The sequence below is a fragment of the Saccopteryx leptura genome, chromosome 7 (genome assembly GCF_036850995.1).
Source record: "Saccopteryx leptura isolate mSacLep1 chromosome 7, mSacLep1_pri_phased_curated, whole genome shotgun sequence".
Lineage (NCBI taxonomy): Eukaryota > Metazoa > Chordata > Mammalia > Chiroptera > Emballonuridae > Saccopteryx > Saccopteryx leptura.
The window spans coordinates 12,705,399-12,724,610 of record NC_089509.1 but is presented as its reverse complement, the minus strand read 5'-3'; the positions used below and the strand labels follow the sequence as shown (position 1 = coordinate 12,724,610).

Here is a 19,212-nt window from a genome sequence, read left to right as displayed (position 1 = left end):
GATGGCCTTTGGATTCAAATTGTGTCTCTTCCCTGCGTCCCCACACTGCTGGCCTTGTCCATCAGATTTGGGATTTCCCAAGATTCTACAGAGCCATAAAATGAATCTCTCTCTCTCTCTCTCTCCTCCATGTATATTTCTAATTATAGATATAACATATACTAATGAGAAAAGTTTATATAACTAGTTCAAATATATACATTTAGCATCAAATATATTGACTCCACTGTCAATTCTGAGTCTGTCAGTAGATGACTGCTAAGAATCAAAAGATAAGTAATGCCCATGAACAATAAAGTCATGTAAATTATTTAGCTTACATTAAAAAAGAAAATGAAGAAATAAATTTAACTTAGTGTATTTCCTCTGGTGTAGCAATTAAATGCAGTCTCGGACCTAGCAATAAAAATCTCTGGTGAAAAGAAGGTAGAGCAGGTGTGACAGTATTAGTCTTCACTGCAATTGTGGGTCTTAGTGGGTTAGTTTTCTATAAGCTGTTAACACACACACAAGTCATCACTCTAGTTCAAAGTTCTGTTCAGCATATTTTCCTTCTTAATGGCTCAAGACACTCCACTGTGAAATTGGCTACTTTGAATAGTTTAGAGAATCAAGTCATTGTATTTTATAGTTAACATGATTGCTAAGAAAGAACAGTAATACCATGAAAAATTGCAGAGAGACAGTAAAATGAAAGGCTCAAAAGTTCTGCCTGTATAAATTTTGCAATACATATTCTTTACAAAGATTTAAGTATGAACCCATGATATGGTCATTTAGTAGGAAAGGTAAGATATCTCACTCAGAATAGGTGATGAGATTGGCAGAGCAGGCACATAAGAAGTTACATCAACAGAAGTAGTCACCGAGGCTGTTTTCGGTTACAAGAACTACTTGTACTCTGAGTAGCATTACTTTGGCTTGGAAATATCACTGCATTCACCAGACTTTTAGAAAGCTGCTGGCAAGGATTTATGTGTGTGTTTGTTTCTCCATGAAATACCATTAGTCTTGTCCTCAGGTTTTTGCTTTTCCTAAACACTTAATTTAACAAATTCTTAAGAGATTCTACTACGTACCAGGGGCTGATGGACTTAATTATTTTGTATGTGGTCAGAGTTAACACAGGACAGGTCAAGTCATCTTCTAAACACTCCATTTTGGAATATTTAGTTCCAAAACATGTATTAAAAGTCCAGTTGGAGACACTTCAGATCTTGTGTTAACCGTTTTGGGTTCTCCTGTCCTTGTTGTAACCATGGGTGTCCTCAGCCCCTGATTGGCTGACCACGTTTGTTGAATTTGATTCTCTGTGATCCACTTAGCATTTATAAATCTACTTGCTGCTGCATACCAACTGTGGATAACCATGATGTAAAAACTTAACCATGTTTAACCCACAGGAAAACAAATTTATTTTCTTAGTATAGTTACTCCTTGAATAAGAGTGTTTGTATGGGGTGGAATTTATCAGCTAGTATAAATCATCCCCATAATTTAATGCAGTCAGGGTAAATTATACCCACCGAAGATGTTACTATTTATGTTGCAACATAAAGATGTCCAACAATATGATTTTTTTTTCCAATGGTGAACAAGTCAAAGGATAGTCTATAGATAGCAAAGCCAGATACCAAGGGCGACAGTTTGAAAGGCAAGTTGCATAGGAACCTGCCTTTTGGCTCACAGAAGAGCCTCCTGTTATTGCAAGTGTTCTTTCGGTGATGCTGCGAAAAATAACCTGTCATGGAATTGGACAGAAAGTTCAGACACAGGCTGTTCAGCTAAAGGGGCCCTGAGCATTGATATTGCCTTGAAGTCCTAAACTCTTTCCTGATAGGTCAACCCAGAATTTCACATGTTTGGCTTTATTGCATTGTGTTTTTTAAAAAATGTTATTATAGTTACCAACATTGAAAATTACTAATTTTGACAAAAATAGAAAAATTTAGGTATAGTGCAAATTCTCATGTGTCCATGATCAGTTGGAGCCAAGAAGTTTTCGCTTTTTTCATATAAGTGATTCCCACAGCTCCCCAATCCCCACGAAACACTTTTTTTATATCACCTGCCTGCACTTGTATGGGTTTGCCATCCTTTATTTAGTCAAAAACTTCATTTTTTTTCTATATAAATATTTGGGTTGCAGAGGGTAAATAGTTTGCCTGAATTCACAGAAAATGAAACTCGCCTATACTAAGTAATCATGTCATATGCCTTTTTTATTATAAAAAAAAACTTTATCACAAATTCCTTTATTAAAAAAACTGTTTCAAACATAAGCTTGTACTGTTAAATTCTCTTGCCTGCCTTTCTCCTTAGAGAAAAGGGCAAGTCCTAAAAAACTTGATTTTTATTTTTGTTTTTATTATGCAGCAGAAACATATGTGCTGAAGAAGTGTTAACTCCTGTAGTAAAGGAAGACCTCATTGAAATCAGTCGGCTGGCACTGCAATAAACTGCTTTGTATCAGAAAAGTTTGCACTATTAACCTTTTTTTTCTGCTCACAAGCTGATCAATATGTACATAATCTAGATTTTTATTATCATAGTTTTGCACTTTTATAGCCTGTTTTCAAAGATTAACACATTTACAAGATGATTGACTTCATCTTTGTCTAATCCAATGAGTGTTACAAAAATCTTGCTCAGACTATAAATGTAAATGTTAAAAAGGGATCCATGATAATAAAGTGCTGAAATTTAAACTTGTATTTATTTTATTTTTTAAGTTAAATTTATTAGGGTGACATTGGTTAATAGATCATATACGTTTCAAGTGTACATTCTATGATACATAATCTATATATTGCATTGTGTGCCCACTACCCAAAGTCAAAGTATCTTCTGTCACCATAATTGGCCTCCTTTGCCCCCCAAACTTCCCACCTGTTTCCTCTGATAACTACAATACTGTTGCCTCTGTATATGAGTTTTACTTTCATATTACAATTATGAGTGAAATCATATAATTTGTAGCTTTTTCTGACTGACTTATTTTACTTAATATATTACCTTATTCTCAAGGTTCATCCGTGTTTTCAAAAATGATGGTATTTCATCTTTTCTTATGGCTGAATAGTATTCCATTGTAGCACATATTCTTTTTTTCTTTTTTTTGTATTTTTCTGAAGTTAGAAGTGGGAGGTAGTCAGACAGACTCTCGCATGCACCCGACTGGGATCCACCCGGCACGCCCACCAGGGGGTGATGCTCTGCCCATCTGAGGCACTGCTCCTTGAGGCTGGAGCCGTTATAGCACCTGAAACGGAGGCCATGGAGCCGTCCTCAGTGCCCGAGCCAACTTTGCTCCAATGGAGCCTTGGCTGCAGGAGAGGAAGAGAGAGACAGAGAGGAAGGAGAGGGGGAAGGGTGGAGAAGCAGATGGGCACTTCTCCTGTATGCCTTAACCAGGATTCAAACCTGGGACTTTCACATACCGGGCTGACGCTGTACCGCTGAACCAACCAGCCAAGGCCACACATATTCTTTATCCAATCATCTATCAAAGGACACTTTGGTCAACTCCAAGTTTTGGCCACTGTGAATAATGCTGCAATAAACATAGAAGTGCATTTATTTTTTTAATTTTGTAATTGAATTTATTGGGGTGACACTGGTTAATAAAATTGTATAGGTTTCAAGTGTACAATTCTATAATTTCTATATGGCATTATATGTTCACCACTTCAAGTCTCCCTCCAATACCATCTGTCCCCCTTTACTCCCCTCCACTGTCCCTCACTCCCCTTTCCTTTCTGCAATTGCCACACTTTTATCTGTTAATAAGTTTTTTTTCACTTTGATTAATCCCTTTACTTTTTCACCTAGCTCCCCAACCCCTATCTGCTCTGACACCTATCAGTCAGTTCTTCCCTTCTATGAGTCTGTTACTATTTTGTTTGTTAGTTTATTTTGTTTATTAGATTCCACATATGAGTGAAATCATATGGTATTTGTTTTACTCTGACTGGCTTATTTCACTTAGCAAAGTACTCTCTAAGTCCATCCATGCTCTCACAGAAGGTAGGAATTTCTTCTTTTTTCATGGCTGAGCACTATTCCATTATATAAATGTAACATAGCTTTTTTCCCCACAAGTCTACTGATGGACACTTGAGCTGCTTCCAAATCTTGGTTGTTGTAAACAGCACTGTTATGAAGATATGGGGTGCAAATCTTTTCCACAGTGTCTGCACCATCTGCATTCCCACCAGCAGTGCATGAGTGTTTCCTTTTCTCCACATCCTCATCAAAACTTGTTAATTGATTTAGTGACCATAGCCATTCTGACAGGGCTGAGGTGGTATCTCACTGTAGTTTTAATTTGCATTTCTCTGATGATTAGTGACTTTGAGCATCTTTTCATATGTCTACTGGCTAACTGTATGCCTTCTTTGGAGAACTATCTATTCAAGTCTTTTTCCTATTTTTTTAATTGTAATTTTTTTTTGGTGTTGAATTTTATAAGTTTCTTGTAAATTTTGAATATTAAGCCTTTATCACATAAATACTGCTTACAAAAATTAGGGAATAATTTTATCTATTATTGATTATGTTCTCCCTTTCAATGGATTGTCTTTTCATTTTGTTGATGGTTTCCTTTGCTTTGCAAAATCTTTTCTGTGTTTGACAGAGACAGAGAGAGGGACAGATAGGGACAGACAGACAGGAAAGGAGAGAGATGAGAAGCATAAATTCTTTGTTGTGGCATCTTAGTTGTTCATTGAACTAAGGTACAGCAGACCGAGTGACCCCTTGCTCGAGCCAGTGACCTTGGACTCAAGCTGGTGAGCCTTCCTCAAACCAGATGAGCCCGCGCTCAAACTGGCAACCTCAGGGTTATGAACCTGGGTCTTCCGCATCCCAGTCTGACACTATCCACTACGCCACTGCCTCGTCAAGCTGCTTGCAAACTATTTTAAGTTTGATGTGTTTCATTGGTTTATTTTTTCTTTTAGTTTCCTTGCCCAAGAAGATATATCATAAAAAATATTGCTGGGAAACATGTCTGAGATTTGACTGCCTATGTTTTCTCTTCTAGAATTTTTATGGTTTTGAGTATAACATTTAAATCTTTAATCCATTTTGAGTTTATTCTTGTGTATGGTATAAGAAGGTGATCCAGCTTCTTCCTTCCTTCCTTCCTTCCTTCCTTCCTTCCTTCCTTCCTTCCTTCCTTCCTTCCTTCCTTCCTTCCTTCCTTCCTTCCTTCCTTCCTCCCTCCCTCCCTCCCTCCCTCCCTCCCTCCCTCCCTCTTTCTTTCTTTCTTTCTTTCTTTCTTTCTTTCTTTCTTTCTTTCTTTCTTTCTCTCTCTCTCTCTCTCTCTCTCTCTCTCTCTCTCTCTCTTTCTCTCTCTCTCTCTTTCTTTCTTTCTTTCTTTCTTTCTTTCTTTCTTTCTTTCTCTCTTTCTTTCTTTCTTTCTTTCTTTCTTTCTTTCTTTCTTTCTTTCTTTCTTTCTTTCTTTCTTTTTTTCTTTCTTTTTCCATATATCTGTACTATTTCCCCAACACCATTTATTGAATAAACTACCTTTACCTCATTGTGTGTTCTTGCCTTCTATTTGTATCTTCTTCAGTTTCTTTCTTTAATGTTTTATAATTTTCTGAGGAAAGGCCTATTACATCCTTGGTTAAATTTATTTCTAGATATTTTTTTTCTTTTTGAAGCAATTGTAAATGGGATTGTTTCCTTAGTTTCCTTTTCTGATAGATCACTATTGTATATAAAAATGTAACTAATTTCTGGATATTATATTGTATCCTGTTACTTTACTGAATTCATTTATCAGTTATATTAGTGTTTTTGGTGAAGTCTGTAGGACTCTCTATATACAGTATCATATCATCTGCAAATAATGACAGCTTTACTTGTTTCTTTCTAATTAGTATGCCTTTTATTCTTGTCTGAATGCTGTGGCTAGGACTTCCAGTACTATGTTGAGTACTTTTTTTGCAAATAAATGTTTTTGAGTTTTTCAGGTTGATACTCAGTAGAGGGATTGCTGGGTCATATGATAAATCTATTCTTAATTTCTTGAGGTATTGCTAGACTGTTTCTTAGAGTGACTGTAGCAGTCTAATTTCCACAAGCAGTAAATGAGGATTCCCTTTTCTCCACAGCCTCCCCAACACTTGTTATTACCTGTCTTGTTGATAATAACTAATCTAACAGGTGTGAGGTGGTATCTCATTGTAGTTTTGGTGTTTTTTTCCCCCTAATAATAGCTAGTGAACTTGAAGGTCTTTTCATGTGTCTGTTGGCTGTTTGCATGCCTTCTTGAGAGAGATGTCTGTTCAGGTCCCCTGCCTATTTTTAATTGGATTATTTGTTTGTTCATTGTTGAGTTTTGTGAGTTCTTTATATATTTTGAATATTAACCTCTTATTGGAGTTGTCATTTGTAAATATCATTTTCTATTTTGTTGGCTGCCTTTTTATTTTGTTATCAGTTTATTTTGCTCTACAGAGCCTTTTTTATTTGATACAGTCCCATTCATCTATTTTTACCTTTACTTCTTGCTTTTGTGGTCAAATTCATAAAATTTTCTCTATGACCAAGATCCTTAAATTTAGTATCTATGTTTTCTTCTATATAATTTATTTTTTCAGATCTTATATTTCAGTCTTTGATCCATTTTGAATAAATTTTTATACATGGGACAAACTGTAATCTAGATTCATTCTTTTGCATATGGCTTTCCAATTTTCCCAGCATCATTAAATGAAAAGGCTTTAAATAAACTTGTATTTTTTTTAAATTACAAAATATATGTGAAAACAAGTCAGGTTATGCTAAAATTAATGGTTTTCAAACTTCTCCTGTCTGATCACATTTCTGAATGCATAAAAATGCCATATTTTCCCTATAGCCCTTGAATTTCAAATTTTTTTATTGTTGTTCATCAGTATTAACTATTTGGAGCACTACTGGTTTTTTATTTCCTTTTTCTTTAAGAGAAAAGTACTTATAATAGAGGTATAATCTATTGGATCTTTGTTTATATATTTATTTCATTCCAGTTTGATTTACTTTGTTTTTTTATCATCACGTTTTCTTGTTTGTTTTTTGTTTTTGTTTTTTTAATGAGAGAGAGCGAGTGGCAGACAGGGACAGATAGACAGGAAGAGAGAACAATGAGAAGCATCAATTCATAGTTGCGGCACTTTAATTGTTTATTTATTGCTTTCTCATATGTGCCTTGACTGGGGGGAGGGCTCCAGCTGAGCCAGTGACCCCTTCCTCAAGTCAGCAACCTTGAGCTCAAGCTAGCAACCATAGGGTCATGTGTATGATCCTGTGCTGAAGCTGGTGAGCCTGTGCTCAAGCTGGCAACCTCAGGATTTTGAACATGGGTCCTCGGCATCCCTCATTGATTCTCTGTCCACTGTGCCACCACGTGGTCAGCATAGTTTCAATTACAGTTGGTGTAATTGGTTTATTTTAATTGTTGATACTTAAATTGTCAAAGAGTAGACGTTACTTTATTTATGATATATTTTAGCTTAAAGTTATGTTACCAGTGAATATAAGTGAAGATTAAGCATTTTGCAAAAAAAAAAAGAACCTTATTATTTAGGATAGTTATATGTCTAATTAAAAAAAAAACTTAAGTGTCTTCCTTGTAAACATAGTTGATTATATGTCATACTATATTTCAATGTTATATAAACTAAACTCAATTGAGAATTTCTGGGAAAATTGTCAGCTCTTTCTACCTCTTTTTTCTTTTTTCTACATAAAACTTTAAGGTAAATTTGGAGCAATCATATCACAATCATGAGGCACAGTTATTGGGGCAAAAGGCACAATATAAGTATCAGAGTCAGAAAAATAGAAAAGCCTGAATATGTTAAGCCACTATGGTGGGTTTTTGTTAAATGGACCAAATATAACCCTAACTGATATTTGATTAATACATATATTTCTTTTTTAGCATGTGCATGAATGCATGCACATACACACTTTGTTCTCTTTTTTTCTATTTATTATTTTATTCAACAATGTTATTGAATGCTATTGTAATTCAACCCTTTTAGTTGTCCTGCTCCTCTCTGGTGTAATGGAAATTAGACTGTAGCAGCATATTGCTCTTGAGTCTAATATGCTTATGAAGACCTGCCGCGGACCAGCGCAGCTCCAAATAATGGTGCGGAATTAAGGAAACACACTTTGTCAGAACAAAACCGATGGGACCAGGAGGACTCCTCAAACTGCCTGGCAGTATCTGAGTGCCCCACAGCCCCAGTTCACTTTATTATATAGACCTATGCAAATCAAGGACCCTGATACAAAGTTGCACATCAAAGGCTAAGACAGGAACTCTCCCAAGGCAAAAACAGGATACATTAGTGAAATTTACAAACATCTGAAACAAACGAAGAGTCAGAGGAAGGGCATGTATATTGCTTCCTGCAATCCAAGGAAGGAAGTGGAGTGGGTGCAAATACTCAGCATCAAAGCCAAATATGGAGATGGAGGGGGGAGAACTTAGCCCCCTGCCAAGCCTCGAATCTATAATGGCTTTTTGCCGTTAACGATCCACAACAAAGACCAAGAAAGATAAAATATCACATCCTACTTAGAAATTTAAGGATTATTACAATGGAGCTAGTAGCATTGTAAATGGAAACACAGCCTGCCTCTTGGAAAGAATTGAGGACTTAACATATGGGGGATTCTATAATCACATCAAGAAATATAAGAGATAAGGAAACGCAGGTCTACAAACAGAAAATAAAATTGATTCTCAGAAGTGCTATAGTAATTTAATCAGTGCCATCTGTTCTGTTATTTGTGCTGAAACACCTGTGTCCTGTACGTTGTATGTAAGATACAATGTCATTAAGACATAGGATGAGAGTGGGTTTGTGTATATATTTTTTTAGTTTGTGTGTGTGTTCAGTAAACATTTTGATATTTCATTTGTATACCTTGACTAATAGGTAAGATAATATGTGTGAATGTCTATACTGATAGTTATTGTTTGATACCAGATTACAGTAATCTTAGATCTTCTGAAATAAGCTTGTTTTCAAAGTATTTCATTTTGACAGATTAAAAAATTGTTTTCATACAAGTATGAGAAAGTTGACAACCTTGAATTTTAATTTCCTCCTTTCTAAATTGAATAGGTTGAACTGTATCATTACAACTCCCTCCCCCTTTTTTGCCACTGTGTAAATACTGCTTGCTCCTAGATCAATCTCTACAAATGAGAATGCTTATTAAATATAAATTAATCAGAATTGATAGGTCATGAATAGGAAGTAAGATAGATTCATTTTACAGCAACCATAAGAAGTATGCCCACCAAACTGAGATGGATGAAAATAATCCCCCTCACTCTGGAGATGAGAAAAGTATCTCCGCATTTGCCATCTCTATGGGCTCCACAATGTGAATAGAAAGAAGGGAGAAGGTAGCAAGTTTGAAGGTCCATCGGAACCGCTGCTTTTCTAATGAGGAGCAATCAGAGAATGAAGATTGCTTCTCTCACCAGTGTAACCCATTTAATGGGTATGTCTGGAAGCATCCCTCACAGAAATGCATTCCTAATGCTAGTATTTGAAGCTCTGAAGTGGGGAGTAAACGGTAAAATACTAACACAACTGGGAAACTTTCTAAACCTGTCCAAGTAGCCATACAATGATTATACTCATTTATAAAGTTTATTTTCTACAGACAATAATTTAGTTGCTAGTATTTGCCAGGCACTGTGATAGGAATTTCAGATATAGTACATTCATGTGCCATATAACATCATTTCAGTCAACCAGGGACCACCTATATGATGGTGGTGCCATAAGATTATAATGGAGCTGAAAAATTCTTATCACCTAGTGACACTGTAGCCATAATACCGTCATAGTGCAACTTATTGCTCAGATGTTTCTGGTGAAGCTGGTGGAAACAGATCTACTGCCCTGCCAGTCGTATAAAAGTATATAGCACATGCAAGCATGCATAGTACATAATGCTCAATAATAGTGACAAATGACTGTTACTGGTTTATATATTTACCATACTCTACATTTTATTATTATGTTAGTGTGTATTCTTCCTATTATATAGAAGAATGTTTACTGTAAAGCAGTGTGTCATGTGATGCCAGTAGCCGCCTCATGCATCTCCTGTATGCCATGTCTCTTGATTGCACCATTGTCTCCTGTGCTTGATTTACTCTCATGTTGTTCTGTTCATTATAGCCCCTGACTGTACAAAAGGTACTGCACAAGTAAGAGGCCATGTCAAGTGATTGACGTGGAAATAAAATTAAAAGTGATTAGATCTATGAAGGTGGACAGTCAGTTGGCCAATCAGGCATATCCCATCCCACGACAGCTACGATCTTGGGAAACAAGAACAAAGGGAAGGAGTTATTAAAGGATCTGCTTCATTGAAGGAAACAAGACTGATAAAAATTTGGAGACACAGAGAGCTTCTAATGATCTGGATGAAAGACCAGATACTGAACACAGTACTCTCGGTACCATGATCATTACATCTAAAGCAAAACAGGTTGTTTGTGGGGTAGAGAGAGAAGGTTGGACCCAACTATCATGTTACATTTATTGCTACCTATGGTGGTTTAAGTGATTCAAGAATCATTGTTTATTAAATAATGTGAGAGTAAGTGGTAAATCTGAGAGTGCTGATGTAAAGGCGCCTAAAGAAGTTTTGGAAATTCTAGGTAAGATGATTGTGAAGGAAAATTAGTTGCCAGAGCAAATATTCAATATGGATGAAACCTCCCTATTCTGGAATTGTATGCCTGAAAGGAGTTTCATCCAGGAGTGACCAAGTCAATGTCAGGTTTCTAGGCTTTTTAAGAACAAGGTAAGACTTGCTTAGAGGCAAAATTGAAATCCTTTGTTATCTGGCACATTGAAAAACCACAGGACATTTAAGCATATCAATGAACACACACTGCTGATACACTAGAAGAGCAATAAGAAGTCATAGGTGCCCTGGCCGGTTGGCTCAGCGGTAGAGCGTCAGCCTGATATTCAGGAGTCCTGGGTTCGATTCCCAGCCAGGGCACACAGGAGAAGCACCCATCTGCTTCTCCACCCCTCCCCCTCTCCTTCCTCTCTGTCTCTCTCTTCCCCTCCCGCAGCCAAAGCTCCATTGGAGCAAAGTTGGCCCGGGCGCTGAGGATGACTCTATGGCCTCTGCCCCAGGCACTAGAATGGCTCTGGTTGCAACAGAGCAACGCCCCAGATGGGCAGAGCATCACCCCCTGGTGGGCATGCCGGGTGGATCCCGGTCGGGTGCATGTGGGAGTCTGTCTGACTGCCTCCCCGTTTCCAACTTCAGAAAAAAACAAACAAAAAAAAGAAGTCATGGGTGACCCATCTCCTCTTCTAGTATGCCCTCCTGAATTGCTGTGCCTGCTAAATGAAGAACTCTTTGAAGAATAACACACATTTCACAATTTTTTAATGTTAATAATGCTCCTAGAATTGATTCTTTTATTGGTGATCTTCATTCCAATATTAAAGTAGTGTTTTTCCTTCCAAACATTACTACTGGATCATGGAGTTATAGCAGCTTTTAAAGCCAACTACCTGAAGAGGACCTTTGCCCAGCTGTTGCTGAGAAAAACAGTGATGAAATTATGGAAGTATTATAATATCATGACTGCATCAAGAACTTTAGTTCAGCTTGGGGTGATGACACCAAGGAGTGTATGAATGGCATCTGGAAGAATACATTCAAGAATTTTGTCTGTAACTTCAAATGATTTGTCAAAGATAGTTGCAAAATTCAAGGCTATGGCTGAGATGGTAAATGATATTAACTTGCATGTGTATAAGGATACCACTGAGGAGCTCAGAGAGGTGATTCCTGAGGAATTGATTAATGAAGGGTTTTGGGCTCTGGCATAGGAATGTGTAGGTTGAAGAAGAGGCAACAGAAAAGGAAAAGAATAAAAAGAAGAACCCCAAGAAAATTTACAGTGAAAATTTAGCAAAAATTTTTGCAGGTATCAACAAAGTTATTAAAAAGTTTGAAAACATGTATCCACACACCGAAAGGTTTTTACTAATGGAGAGTAATGTTTATGGTATATGATCTTCTTCTAAGCAAATCTGGATGAAAAAAAAGCAAACCAAGCATACCATCATGGACATATTTCTGAAAAGAGTGACACTTGTACAAGGGGAGCCTCAGGAAGGTGCTTCTGCAGTTGTTTCCAAAGGCATTGTTATCACAGGAGATGACAGTCCCATGCCTGTTATTGTCCCTGAAGACCTTCCAGTGGGACAGGATGTGGAGGAGGAAGTCAGTGACATCGATCCTGACCCTCTGTGGGCCTAGGCTAATGTGTGTGTGTATGTCTTAATTTTTAACAAAATGTTTAAAAATTAAAAGAAATGATATTTTTTAAATAAAAAACATAGAAGATATTAAAAATGAAAAATTTTTTTACAGCTGCATAATGTTTCTGTGCTTTAAGCTAAGTTTATAAAAAAGTTGATAGTTAAAAAATTAAAAAGTTTATAAAGTAAAATATTTACAGTATGCTAAAGTTAACTTATTATTGAAGAATCAAAAAATATATAAGTTTAGTGTAGCTTAAGTGCACAGCATTTATAAAGTCTTCGATATTGTACAGTAGTCCTCGGCCTTCACAGTCACCCACCACTCTCTCACTGACTCACCCAGAGCAACTTCCAGTCCTGCAACATCCATTCATGGTAAGTGCCCTATACAAGTGTGTCATTTTTATTTTTTATGTCATATTATTTTTAATGTACCTTTTGCTTAGATACACAGATAAGTAACATTGTGTTCCAGTCAGGTAAGTACTCAGTACAGAAACATGCTGTACAGATCTGTAGCCTAGGAGCAATAGGCTATATCATGTACCCAAAGTGTGCTGGAGGCTAGACCATCTCTATATGTAAGTGTACTCTATAACGTTGGCACAATGACAAAATCACCTAATGAAACACCAGAATATATCCATGTAGTTAGGTGAAGCATGACTGTATTATACAAAGCAATATATTTGCTGTAAGAAGTAAAAGAAAATATAACAGTATGAGTGCTATGTTGGAAGTGATACATGATAAAGGTTAAATAAAGAAAACACTGTGATAACTTGGGCATGGATGTGACTAAATACACCCAGTGAAGGCTATCAAATCACTTTTATTCTTAGTAAGAGGGAAGAACTTACTTTATGCTGTTACTTTGTATGTCCAGAGGGGTAACAAGTGACCTCCCTCCCACGATCTAGCTTACCAGTACAAATAAAGCAATTACTCACTTAAAGTACCATGAGAAGAATCCACCAGAGCCAGATGGTGAAACTTTATGGTTTCTTTAATTAAAAGTAATCCAGCCCTGGCCGGTTGGCTCAGCGGTAGAGCGTCGGCCTAGCGTGCGGAGGACCCGGGTTCGATTCCCGGCCAGGGCACACAGGAGAAGCACCCATTTGCTTCTCCACCCCTCCGCCGCACTTTCCCTCTCTGTCTCTCTCTTCCCCTCCCGCAGCCAAGGCTCCATTGGAGCAAAGATGGCCCGGGCGCTGGGGATGGCTCTGTGGCCTCTGCCCCAGGCGCTAGAGTGGCTCTGGTCGCAACATGGCGACACCCAGGATGGGCAGAGCATCGCCCCCTGGTGGGCAGAGCGTCGCCCCTGGTGGGCGTGCCGGGTGGATCCCGGTCGGGCGCATGCGGGAGTCTGTCTGACTGTCTCTCCCTGTTTCTAGCTTCAGAAAAATGAAAAAAAAAAAAAAAAAAAAAAAAAAAAGTAATCCAGGCCCTGGACGGTTGGCTCAGTGGTAGAGCATTGGCCCGGCGTGTGGAAGTCCTGGGTTCGATTCCTGGTCAGGGCACACAGGAGAAACACCCATCTGCTTCTCCACCCTTCCCCCTTTTCCTTCCTCTCTCTCTCTCTCTCTTCCCCTCCTGCAGCCAAGACTCCATTGGAGCAAAGTAGGCCTGGGTGCTGAGGAAAGCTGCATGGCCTCTGCCTCAGGCACTAGAATGGCTCCAGCCTCAAGGAACAGCACCCCAGATGGGCAGAGCATTGCCCCCTGGTTGGCATGCTGGGTAGATCCTGGTTGGGCTCATGCGGGCATCTGTCTGACTACCTCCCTGCTTCTAACTTTGCAAAAATAGAAAAAAGAAAAAAAAAGAAAACAAGTAATCCAAAGGACCTATGTGAAGCCTTGGATGTTCTAACCAATTTATATTAAATATACCAGGTCAGGAGTGATAATGACAACCTCTAAAATCAAAGGTAAACTGAAGTGAGACTTTACAGATTAATGGAGATTCCAACACACTTGCAAAGCAAAGCAGCCTGACCAGGTGGAGGCACAGTGGATAGAGCATCAGACTGGGATGTGGAGGACCCAGGTTCTGACCCCGAGGTCGCCAGCTTGAGTGCAGGCTCTTCTGGCTTGAGCATGGGGTCACTGGCTTGAGTGTGGGATCATAAACATAATTCCATGGTTGCTAGCTTGAGCCCAAAGGCCACTGGCTTAAAGACCAAGGTCACTGTCTTGAGCCCAAGGTCACTGGCTTGAGCAAGGAGTCACTTGCTCTGATGTAGCTCCCCTCACCCCCGTCAAGGCACATATGAGAAGGCATCAATGAACAACTAAGGTGCAGCAACAAAGAATTGATGCTTCTCATCTCTCTCCCTTCCTGTCTGTCCCTCTCTATTCCTCTGTCAGTCTCTCTCTCTTGTCTCTGTCACATACACACAAAAGAATATCAGATGGAGGACCCTTAGCCTTCACCTTTGTTTCCTTGTTATTTAGCAATGGTAGAATGAGCCAAGACTTAGAGATGAATGGGATAGAAAGCAAAGCAGGTAATGAGACCAGGTAATGGCACAAGTGAGTCTTGAGTGAGTCCATGTTATTATGAGTTCCCTGTAAATATGATTCTGTCCAGCACTGGTGCAAAGAAAAGAGAGGAGTCTGGAGATCATTCAATGCATGGGGAAAGAAGAGAGGAAACAGAAAGTGCATCAGCATGGTTGAGAGTGTCAATGACAGGACACAACGTGTCTTTCCTTGGAGAAATTAATCAGTAAATGCTGATATGTGACCCAAATGCCTGGGTCAAATATTCAGTGTAAATGAGAGGAGCTATTCTTATTTTTACTTTACTATTTTTTGAGCTCTTTAGCAAGCAAAGGGGTTATCATGGATTTTGACAGGATTAAGTGACAATCAAAATAAGATGGGAATTTATTATGAAGAGTAGTACAAACTATGGTTAATATTAATTTCATAAAGTACAACTAGAGATTAAATTTTGCTATATTTATATTTTATATTTCAATGTTTATTCTTCTTTCAAAATGCTCTGTAGCATGACTTTTTTAGAATGCTATTGATCAATGTCATTAATATTTTCATTCTTTAAGATTACCTTTTAAAATGAGATTAAGTTAATTTTAGAAGATTTAAAAGTAATCTTCAGGATTAATAATGTTTTGTTTTCAATGGTAAGAAAAAAGAAAAAGAGAGAGAAAATTCAATTAAAGTTTACATTTCCTCACTGTATGGATTTCAGTGTACCTGGTGCTGAGTTTTATACCTACACTATTTAACTGGACTAGAAATGTGCATACACTGCTTTAGTTTTTCATATTAATCCCAATAGTGAAAAAATATACGTCCATTCCTTCTACATTTTTCCTTAAATTTGGCTTCTAATCAGCCATAAGATTTTGTTTCACCTGGAATCTCTACAAAGAAGGCTGGCTACTAACAAGGTCATCGGGCAAATTTCACATTTCCTCCAACATGAAAAAACTGAGATAGTTTTTGCTTTCAGTGTCAGATGTGTCGATTCATTAAACTTTTGGATTTGTTGTCAAATAACCTGAAACTAAAACACAGTGCATGGTATTTTTTCATGTTGTTGGTACTAATTTATGGGCACAAAGAATTCCTATATTATAAAATAATACACAAATTCCTCTTTGCTGACCTCAATTTAAGAGTAGATTTTGAATTAAAAAATCTTATTCACACAGAATTATAGCCATTGTGATGTTTTCTCTGAAGTTATTAGGTACAAAGAAATGTCTTTTTTGCCTGACCGGTGGTGGCGCAGTAAATAAAGCGTCGACCTGGAAATGCTGAGGTCACTGGTTCGAAACCCTGGGCTTGCCTGGTCAAGGCACATATGGGAGTTGATGCTTCCAGCTCCTCCTCCCTTCTCTCTCTCTGTCTCTCTCTCCTCTCTCTCTCTCTCTCTCTCTGTCTGTCTCTCTCTCTCTCCCTCTCTCTCTCCTCTCTAAAAATGAATAAATAAAATAAAAATGAAAAAAATAGCTTAAAAAAAAAGAAATGTCTTTTATTCATTTCATCTTGAATCCATGTAAATTCAAGGGGTGGAGGGAGGTGGGATAAATGGAAACTAACTCATTTATATTTAAAAAAGAATGAAACAAGGCAACTAAAAGAACCAGTTTACTCAGCTTTATTAGCATAATAGAAATAGGCATGAAAATTAGTTTTTTAGTTGGTAAATTGAAAGAATACTAGTGATCCCCAAAATGTAGGTAGATGTCATGCTATGAACTTTCTGAGAGCATGACTGGGGCCTTCCATTTTTGCTGTCGTCCTCCTTTCCCTCTCCACCTTTACTTATCGTCTAAAACGGTGCACCCAAGTCGAGGTTAATTAATTTATACTAAGAAGTTTGAAAATGAAAAGTAATTTTCGTGTTTCAGTCATGGAATTGGAAATAGAGGCAGGAACTGATTGATTTCTAGGAATGGCTATCTTGGAAGCCAAAAGGTTTCTCATATATAACAAAATCCAAGGGTGAATATGACCACGCTAATTCATGGGGTAATACAATATATCACTCAGAGAAAAGAGATATGTACCTGCTGCCCCAACTTAGATCATACTGTGTAGAGTGTGGGAAAAGTAAGAAATGACATATTCTTTTATCTCTATTTCTTAGCCTTTAATTATACTGAAAATTTTACTGTAATATAAATGAGAAGACAACTTCCACAGTTGAGTCATTTTTTTTAAGTTTTGCAAGTTTTCTATTTTTCTAACAACAAATAGTGGTTTATTCAATTCTTGGAGCTATCAGAGTCAAACTGAATTAAATTTTAGGATTTTTCTAGCTATAAAAACTAATGATCCTTTCTCAAAGCCTCTCTGAAGCCGATCAGGTTAATGGTAGCTCTAGGTTAAGAGAATGCCCTATGTCTCATACATATGTGAACTCAAATCTGGACCCCACAAAATTGACTTTGTCTGTAATGTTAGACACATTATTTTTTATCTTTAGGACCTGATTTTTTTCAGCTATAATATATTAATGAAGTTTTGTGGGGATAAAATAAATAATCAAAAAGCTAATATTAATGAAATACAGAGTACATGCTGGAAACTCTTCCAAGTATTTTATATAATTTAATGCATTTAATTATCCCAATAAATACATTTTTTTCTGTATGATTAATGTATCTATTTTATAGATGAGGAAACTGGGAATCAATAAAATTCTGAATTACTTGATAAATAAAGTGTAGAGCATGGGACATGACATATAGTAAGCAGCCAGTTGCTGGCAACAGATATTTTCTTATTTCTATTATTCATATATTATTTATGTATTCATGCATCCATATGGAGAAAAAGAGATATTCATTCTAAAAAAATTATGCCACTCAAATATGGACACTGAGAAGTCCAACATATGCAGCAGGAAAACTGAAGACCCAGTTTTCAAAAGATTCTCAAAATATTCTCAAAAGAATATTTTCAGTTTGAGTTCAAATGCTTAAGGAACAGGAGAGTCAGGAGTTTAAATTACAGTCCAGCTTGAGCCCAAAGGTTAGAAAAGACCAGTGTCCCATCTTGAAGGTAGTCAGACAGAGATATCAAAATCTTTCTTATTCTGCCTTTTGTTCTATTCATTTCGTCAGTGGATTGGATAAGGTCTACCCACAAAGAGCAGGACAATCTGCTTTACTCAGTCTATTGATTCAAATGGTTATCTCTTCCAGAAAAAACATCATCATAAAAATTAAAAGATGGAAATTTGGTGGAATTACTTAAAAGTTAGTATTTAAATGAAGATTATGACCTTGGCTGGATAAAACATCAGCCAGCATATGGATGTCCTGGGTTTGATTCCTTGTCAGAGGACACAAAAGAAGCGACCATCTGCTTCTTTCCACCTCCCTTCTCTCCCTCTTCCCCTCCAAAAGCCAGTGGCTTGATTGGTTCGAGCATAGCCCCAGGCTCTGAGGATAGCTACATTGGAGCACATCAGCTTCTGGTGCTAAAAATAGCTTGGTACTAGAGCATCACCTCTGATGGGGTTGCCGGGTGGATCCCAGTTGGGGTGCATGCAGGAGTCTGCCTCACTATCTCCCCTCCTCTCACCTAAAAAAATAATGAAGATTACAATTATATTTTACAAGGGATACAGGAAGGGGAAAGCACAAATGAGAATCAAGTCTGGTCCATACTTCACACAAAGTAAATGTTTATTCAATGAATAAATGAGATCATCATTTAGTTAGAGGAAGATATGTCCAATTTAGACTGCTGCATCAAGTAAATGAAAGGACTAAGTCCCCCCAAAAAAGTCAAAAGAGAATACAGTACAGGAAAAGAAGAGCAAGAGAAATGATGGAAAAGGCTTATCTATTTAGCTGAAATATTTCGAGTAACTGCAGGATAGGTATGGGCTTTAGGAAAAGACAGTTGGGAAAAACAAAGTAGAATTTGCCTAATACACTTTGAAAAAATAACTTAAAAGTATTCTTAAAGTAACAAATGATGACTATACAAAAGAGGTATAAAACTCTATATCCTCCTGTGGTACCCTATTTCAGTCCATTCTCATTAGTATCAGTAGTTTGCTTTTAAAACTATAAATCCAATTGTCATCCCCATGCTTGAAAATGTCTCGGGGAATCCCCACTGTATAAATGAAATTCAAATTCCTTTGTCTCCCATAAATGCTTCTAACAATATGGCCTGCCTTTCCTTCTCAGCCTCGTTTTCTGCCCCTGTATGCCCTACATACACTAAATTCTACCCACAAATGACTACTTACACTCTAGCTCTTGGCTAGATGACTCAATTTACGCTTTTTACAACTCAAGAATCCTATTCCTTGGAAAGAGAAGTACTCTCCAGAATATAAATATAGACAATTCACGCTTGTACTAATTTAGCAATTATTTACTGAGCAA

The 19,212-nt window shown here is 37.4% G+C and overlaps 1 protein-coding gene and 1 non-coding gene across 5 annotated transcripts in view; both read left to right on the top strand.

Annotated features, from left to right (window-relative positions):
- Positions 1 to 19,212, top strand: part of DPP10 (dipeptidyl peptidase like 10) — a 680,612-nt gene that overhangs the window by 506,171 nt on the left and 155,229 nt on the right. The window lies entirely within an intron of this gene.
- TRNAI-GAU (transfer RNA isoleucine (anticodon GAU)) lies at positions 10,968 to 11,043 on the top strand. The gene has a single exon. It is a non-coding gene; the product is annotated as a tRNA-Ile (tRNA).